General features: G+C 42.5%; 1 pseudogene; it reads right to left on the reverse strand.

The window, feature by feature from the left end:
- Positions 1-5393: 5393 nt before the first annotated feature.
- LOC108518530 (replication protein A 14 kDa subunit pseudogene) lies at positions 5394-5759 on the reverse strand (annotated as a pseudogene).
- Positions 5760-8549: the final 2790 nt, after the last annotated feature.

The following is an 8549-nucleotide window of genomic DNA, read 5'->3' on the forward strand; positions in this document are numbered from 1 at the left end:
GGGGGAGGGTTGACACAAGCACCCCTGTGGTCACCACCACTGGGACAATGCTGGGTCAGACGTGAAGCCAGCATAGCCCAAGCCTTGCCTGGAAATTGCGGTCCTATGACCTAAACTGCCTTTCATATTTATTTAGGACCCCAGAGCATTTTAGCTCATAATGGCAGGGCTTGCCAGAACTCAGGTTCCCAACACTAGGATGGATGATTTGCCTGTGGCTAGAGGTAGTCTAAATGCTCCCTTTGTGGGTGCCAGCTGAGTTATGCCCCATGTTGCTTTCCACTATGACAGGGCAGCACTGAGTTCCAATGCAAAGCCCCCGATACTCACTGTGCTCTCTCTCTTCCAAGTGCACAGAGTCTCTCTATGCACTGCCAGGGGATGAAGTAAGGGTGATGTAGGTGATTCAAGGCTGTTTTTCCTACCCTCTTAAGTGCTTCTTTCTTTAATATGGTATTAAAACCAGGTACTATAATTAGTCACCTGATTTTTGGTTCTTATGAAGGTGTTCTTGTGTGGATAGTTGTTCAATTTGTTGTTCCTGAGGGGATTGTGAGAGAGACAATCGTTGGATGCTTCTATTTGACCATCTTGCTCCACTTCCCTAATCTGCCTGTTTTTAAAAATTTCTCAGATTGATATCTCAGAAGTTCAACTTCTGCCGTACTCTGCTGCTTTCAGCTTTTTATCCCTTTGGAAAGGCCTGGGATGCTCTCCTTCAAATTTTGTTGGCTTCTGTGACTTTTTTTTTCTTTTTCTTCCAGTTCTAAATCTGTTTTTATGGCCTGATATAAAATGTTTTATCCTGAAAGTTTTTAAAGAAGGCAATATTTTGGGCATAGTGGTTCACATCTGTAAACCCAGCCACTCTGGGAGGCCGAGGCAGGAGGAATGCTTTAGCCCAGGAGTTCAAGGCCAGCAAAGGCAACATGGTAACACTGTATCTCTACAGAAAATTTTTTAAAAAATTAGCCAGGCCTGGTGACACATGCCTGTAGTCCCAGCTACTCAAGAGGCTGAGGTGGGAGGATTGCTTGAGCCCATGAGGTCAAGAATGCAGTGAGCCAAGATCACGCCATTGCACTCTAGTCTAGGTGACGGAGCAAGATCCTGTCTCAAAAAAATTAAAAATTAAAAAATAATAATTAAAAAAGAAGGCCATATTTTCCTCCAGTATAACTTAATTCTGTACTCTTGGCTTTTTCTAACATATTTAGGGGCCAGGAGCCCTCCAAAGGTTTGCTGAAAAAAATCAACTCACAAAAGACAGATTGGTTGAAAAGAAAGCATATAGATTTGTTTAGTATATATATGTGAGAATTTTCAGAGTAAAGACCCAAGATACAGGGAAAATTGTTCATTTTTATGCTTAGGTTCAACAAAGTATGAACAGCCATGTAAAAAACTAAGGATGTAATTGAATGCTAGTAGACGGTGTGGGGAAAGGAGCAAGGCCTGTCTGTCTAGATTCTTTTTCACCTCCCTGAGTATGCATCTCCTTCCTTCTGGGTATAGGAGTCTTACAACCTATAGTCCAACAAGGAAGTTCAGAGAATTTCTTCATGGCCAGAGAAAAGTGGAGAAAAATTAGAGAAATATTTTTAAGTTTTATGGCTGGATTTGAGAAAAAGGGGCTCCGGTTTCTGAGATTCAGCTTGGGGAAGAGAGATTCTAGTTTTTATAGCCAGCCTAAAGGGAAAATGGCACTGAGAAACAGGAGGGCAGGAGAAGGCCAAACAGAAACTTTCACTTCTGAGGCTGCTCCTTTGGTTATGTGAAAGGAAGATACCATGGCCCCACACAATCATTAAGGCAAACTCAAGCTGGAAACTGCTTAGGGCAAACCTGCCTCCCGTTCTATTCAAAGTCATCCCTCTGCTCACTGACATAGATGCATATCTGACTGTCTTTTTTGGAAAGGCTAATCAGAAACTCAAAAGAATGCAACCATTTGTGTCTCACCAGTCTGTGACCTGGAAGCTCCCTCCCAACTTCCAGTCTTCCTGCCTTTCCTTCAAGTTGCCTTTCCAGGCAACTTCTTACTTCTTACTTACGTTGATTGATGTCTCATGTCTCCCTAAAATGTATAAAACCAAGCTGTGCCCTGACCACCTTGGGCACATGTCAGGACTTCCTGAGGCTGCGTCATGGGCAGGTCCTCAACCTTGGCAAAATAAACTTTCTAAATTAACTGAGACCTGTCTCAGATTTTCTGGGTTCATAATTATCACTCTGGGGTATTGTTTTCTGAACCCCAAGGTATGTCTAAAGTGGTCAACATAACCAGACAACTTCCCATGCTGTAGCTAAGAGTCACATATGTCCCTCCTCAAAGCCTCTATAATATGGTGGTCACTCAATCCAAGACACACTCTTTCTGTGTGTCTGATTAATTTATCTTTTTAGCAAGTCTGACATTCAGGTTATCCAAATGGGCTTCCCATAAGGAAAAACTGTAGCAGGACGAGCTGCAGACAAAACTCCTCAGACACCAAGTTAAAGAAGGAAGTGGTTTACTCGGCCGGGAGGATCGGCAAGACTCCTGTCTCAAGAGCCGAGCTCCCCGAGTGAGCAATTCCTGTCCCTTTTAAGGGCTCACAACTCTAAGGGAGCCCATGTGAGAGGGTCATAATCGATTTGAGCAAGCAGAGAGTACGTGTCTGGGGGTGCTGCATGCACCGGTAATCAGAACGAAACAGAACAGGACAGGGATTTTTACAATGCCTTTCCATACAATGTCTGGAATCTATAGATAACATAACCGGTTAGGTCAGTGGTTGATCTTCAACTACCAGGCTTAGGTCAGGCAGGCCCAGGCCTGGTTTCAGGTCTGGTTCCCAGGCACTGGGCTACCTGCCTTTAATTTTGCTTCTCTTTCTTTTTCTGAGTATAAAACAATATAAAACAATATGAGAGGGTCTGTCTCTCTTCTCTCAAAACAATCACTGTAGAAGAGTTTTCTTTTGCCGGGCGCGGTGGCTCAAGCCTGTAATCCCAGCACTTTGGGAGGGCCGAAGGATGGGTGCGGGATCCAAGTCGGAGATCGAGACCATCCTGCTAACCCGGTTGAAACCCCGTCCTCTACTAAAAAATACAAAAAAAAAAACTAGCCGGCGAGGTGGGCGGGCGCCTATAGTCCCAGCTACTCGGAGGCTGAGGCCACTGCACTCCAGTTTGGGCGACAGAGCGCAGACTCCATCTCAAAAAAAAAAAAAAAAAAAAAAAAAAAAGAAGGTTTTTTTTTCTCCTTTTGGCAACTAGCCTAAGGAAACAAAAATTTTAAGATAATTCCTATGTTTTTTTATTAGTTTTTAAAATTACTTTTTAAAAACTAAACATTAAAAGAGTTAAGGTTTTTACATCCATATAAACTTTCCTATTACAGCTTTAAAGTCTTTTGGCCAGCATGGGGCTCATGCCTGTAATCCCAGCACTTTGGAGGTCAAGATGTGTGACACTTGGGGGCCAGGAGTTGAGACCAGCCTGGGAACATAGTGAAACCCCATCTTACTAAAATGCAAAAATAAGCCAGGCATGGTGGCTTGCACCGCTAAACTCACCTACTCAGGATGTTGAGGCGGGAGGATCCTTGAACCAGGGAGGCAGATGCTTGCAGTGAGCCAATATCAGGGCCACTGCACTCCACCCTGGGCAACAGAGTAAGACTGTCTCAAAAAAATAACAATTAAAAATAAAGTATTTTATTATCACTTTGGTTAAGTGAATATTATTTTATAAATGATCTGTGGTCTGTTTCAATAAAATGTTTTTGAGTCTTTTAACATATTTTGACAAACATCTCAAAAATCAAATCCTAACTTAAGCCTCTGACTTAGATTTATTGCTGGCAGGCTTATCAGAACTATAAAAATTAAGTCACCCAAGGTTATAGAATCTTTCTATAGTTCCAATTTAAGATAAACTTTAGTATCATCACCTCCAGCCTGACGGTTAGACATCCAGTTGAGAGAACTCCCTTCCATTCCATTTAAAATAGGGTCTTTATCAATATGGTTAACTAGCTCTTGTGCTGTTAGTTGAAGGGTTTGGACTCCTGGGTTCTCCTATCTCCCATTCTCCAAAGGAGCACTGGACTCCTAGTAAATCTTAAATGTCAATGCTGTTTATCTGGCAGGCCAAACTTAAGTTAACCAAAACCTCATCCTCATAACTGAGAGATGATAACAGCAAAAATAAACTGCTTCATGCTACACTTGTAGATCAAGTTTAGTAAAGCTGCCTCCCCTTACATATTTTTAAGTTTGGCCCTGAAGATTCTCTGATATATTGTGCAACAAATGGAGGTATAGACTGTAGCCTACACTTGTGCCAATCACCGAGTTTTTGGGCCAATCAGGATGTAGCACAACTGTTCAACTGTTCAAATAAGCAAATGCCAACCTGTAACAACCCAGCTTTTTCTTTACCTCACTTGCTATTTTCTGTGCATCACCTTCCTTTTTCTGTCCACAAATCTTCTTCCACCCACATGACTGTGCTGGGAGTCTCAGAGCCTATTCTGGCTCATGAGGTTGCCTGGATCGTGAATCATTCATTGCTCAATAAACTTTTTAAATTAATTTGCTAAAAATTTTTTTAATCACACTGGACAAGACCTATATTCAAAAGCATAAAATACTAATTTTAATATTTTTCCTCGGCCGGGTGCGGTGGCTCACACCTGTGAAATCCCAACACTTTGGGAGGCCAAGCGGGGCAGATCATGAGGTCCAGGAGATCAAGACCATCCTGGCCAACATGTGAATGCCATCTCTACTAAAAAATACAAAAAGTAACCGGTGTGGTGGCACACGCCTGTAATCTTATCTACTCAGGTGGGCTAAGGCAGGACAATCACTTGAACCGGGAGGCAGAGATTGCAGTGAGCCGAGATTTGCGCCACTGCACTTCCAGCCTGGCAACAGTCCTCTATCCAAATTATAAAATCATTTTCTGTGCCTTAATACTACCACATTTAAATTGTTTTACTTCTTAGTTGTCTGTTCCTTCCGTGTCATTGTCAGAAGCCAGGCAGCGGCTTATGGCCTTTTGTTTTGTTTTCCACAGTTGAAAAAAACAGACAAAAAAAACCCGGCTTTTTCTTTTCTTTTCTGTTCTTTTTTTTTTTTTTTTTTAGTTTTTATTAATAAAATAGAAACCTAAACTCAGACAACTGCTTTATTCTTGCATCTAATCTGACCATATATTGGAGTAGCAATTCTTTATAAAAGGGCTTAGGTGAGAACCGTCAATATATCAGTTCCATCAAAACTCTAGGTTGGAATATCTTAAAAGAGCAAGTTAAATATCAGAAAGCACAGAAATCTCTCCCTCAAACAAGAGGGGCTTCCTTTAATAGTCTTTAATATAGCTCATTTGAAACTCCATCAAGATCAATCATGTTGCACAATCCCTAAAGGATAAAACTGAGGAAACTCATGAATAATTTTCACAGCTTCATTGTAAAGTCCAAGATCAAAAGGATGGTTGTCTTCTTTAAACTGGACATAAGATGTACACGTGATGGTGGCCTTGGCGGTTACTCTTCCAACCACTTCCATAATTCCGGAGATTTCTTCATCAAAAGGTTCCATCAATTCGATGGTTCCATTTTTTCCTTCTCCATCTGAAAGAATAAAAATTTTTCCAGTGGGATGAATCTTTTCCAGCTTCCCTACAAAGCAGACAGGCTTGTCGATGAACTGAGCTAGCATTCCGGCATTGATGCGCAACCTGGGCAACTCCATCGTGTCCACCATGATTATGGTTCAACGCTGCGGCAGGCGGGAAACCCACAAAAAACCCCTTTTCTTTTGAGCTATTTATAGCTTACAAAATTGGGTAAAGCAACAAATACTCCCTTTCTCTCTGTACCTGAAAGCTCCAAAATTTAAAACTTATTTAGAATCCCACTGGGCTGAATCTACTTTCATTGCTAATGTCCCACTGGTAAAACTTACCTCTAGGGGAAATATAAGCATCTTTCCTCTAGGCCCAGGGACTACTGCAGAAGCAGTGGACATGTGGGATTGTAAGTATGGATTCTGAGGGATAGAATTAGTGCAGACCCTCCACATCAAGGGTGGGTATTCAGATGCCTAAACAGCTGACAAAATGAGAGACTTTTCCTCCTGGGTCATTATGTGGCCCCTTTCTGTCTACCCCAACCATAAAGAATTTCCTGCTTCCTATAGAGTTAAAAAGAAAATTGCCCAGAGGATATCAAGTAACAAAGCTTCCTGAGTATAGTACTCCCAGTTATGAGATTTATGAAGATAGATAGATACAATTATGCATAGTTTTTGTGCCTGGGGAGATCTTATTATTTTTTATTAGCCATCTTAGAACAAATTACTAAAAGACTGCAAAAGCATTGCAATACAACAAAAGTCTCTAAACTCCCTAGTTTAAATGGTTTTAACAAAATGCTTATGTTCTGCACAGCTAATTCCTACAAGTCTGTAACTAAAACCAAGACTGCAGTAGCTCAATGCATAAAAGTTATAGATAAATCAGTTCTGTAAACTTGCCTTTTGACTTTTTGGCTCTAACACTACTTAGAAGATTTTAAAGGTTTGATGAATGCCTGCACACTTCCACTCCTGCCTGGCCTAGAATGCTTACATTGACTATGAGTCTTTTGGATCTAAGTGTCTTGGCTATGGGGGTCCCAGCAAGGGACAGGATGGATGCAGGCCAGGTAGCCACACCACTGCAGCAACAATACACAACAAAATAAAAGTTTGGCCATTGATGTTGCTTCTGGCAAATCTTGGCCAGAAAGGGGAGAATGGAAACCAAAAATAAAATTCTAAGCATCCTAGTTGGCTAAATAGACCCTTCTGTTGGCCAACACGATCCCAAAGAAACCTGAAAAACTCCTTCATGCCATGATGGGAAAGGCAAAGTTGAATACACCTCCTTTTACCCTCTTGCCTTTTGAGTTTAGGCACAAAACTCAAAAAGCACTAACTGACCAGCACTAACTCAAAAGACTGACAACAGACTCTGTAGCAGTAAGATACCAAATTCCAGCTTGACTGTGGTATAGCATCCCATGGCAGATCACAGGCCCTGAAGGAAATCAAAGTAATTCACCCCACAATATATTTCTTTGACATATTTTGTAATGGCCCTGCAAAGCTGTCTCTTGTGGGAAATGTGTCCTCTGTAGAGAATCCCCTTCCATAACTAGATCTTTTCCAGAGAGATTGATGCCTTTAAGGTCCCATAAGAGACATTTACCATCTATTCTCTCTGAAGCCTGCTACCTGGAGGCTTCATCTACATGATCAGAACCTTGGCTTCCACACCTCCCCTTGTCTTAACTCGATAATTTCTTTATGCTGACTTCAAACTCTTAAGGAGCAAAGCTTAACTTTTCAACCAGTTGCCAATCAGGAAATCTTGGACTCCACCTATAACCTGGAAGCCACCTCATTCAAGATGTTCTGCCTTTCCAGGCCAAACAAGTATATACCTTCCATGTATTGATTATGTTTTTAACTTGTAACTTCTGTCTCCCTAAAATGCATAAAACTGAGCGGTAACCAGACCACCTTGGGCACATGTTCTCAGGACCTCCTGAGGCTGTGTCACAGACCATGGCCCTTAACATTTGCAAAATAAGCCTTTAAACTGATTGAGACCTCTCTGAGATACTTGTTGGTTTACAAGGTTTATCTTCAGAGAAGAAATACCAGGAGTGTTAGTAGTCTACTGGGACTTGAGGAAGCAGGAGGAGAGTCCTCTAGACCTATAATTCTTGAAGTGAAGCTTCGATGGCTTTTATGGTGGCCAGGGCCCTATGCTGCTCTAGGGACTCTGGTGACAGGTCAGATCTATGGCCTGAGATTTCCCCAGGGACAAACTTTGCTTCCATGTAGAATGCTAACCACTGGGGAGTTCGCAGCATCGTGCAAAGGAGAGCCCACAGGCAATGATTTTAGGGGATCCAAGATGTCAGAGCCTGACTATTTGAGATTCCTGGGCTATTCCAGGGCAAAGAGAATTTGGAAGTGGCAGAAAGGAAAGCGTGTCAGGCAGTGTCTTTTTATTGAGGAGGTAAACTTTGGGGAAAAGTACACAAAATAGTGAGGGAGGGAAGGGCCATCTGCTCTACCAGCAGAGGCAGCTGAGCCAGCGCTGTCAGTTCACTCCCACGTCCAGAAGCCCAGGCAGTCCTGGGCAGGGTTGCAGTGACAGAAGTAACACTTCTTTTTTTTTTTTTTTGAGAGGGGGTCTTGCTCTGTCACCCAGGCTGGAGTACAGTGGCATGATCTCGGCTCACTGCAACTTCCGCCCACCGGGTTCAGGCGATTCTCCTGCCTCAGCCTCTCCAGTAGCTGGGATTACAGGCGCCCACCACCAAGCCCAGTTAATTTTTGTATTTTTAGTGGAGGCCGGGTTTCATCACATTAGCCAGACTGCTCCCAAACTCTTGACCTCAGATGATCCACCCACCTCGGCCTCCCAAAGTGCTAGGATTACAGGCATGAGCCACTGCACCCAGCCAGAAGTAATACTTCTTATAGTGGACAGCAGGGAAG

This window comes from Rhinopithecus bieti, unplaced genomic scaffold (assembly GCF_001698545.2).
Source record: "Rhinopithecus bieti isolate Rb0 unplaced genomic scaffold, ASM169854v2 scaffold_43749, whole genome shotgun sequence".
NCBI classification, from domain to species: domain Eukaryota; kingdom Metazoa; phylum Chordata; class Mammalia; order Primates; family Cercopithecidae; genus Rhinopithecus; species Rhinopithecus bieti.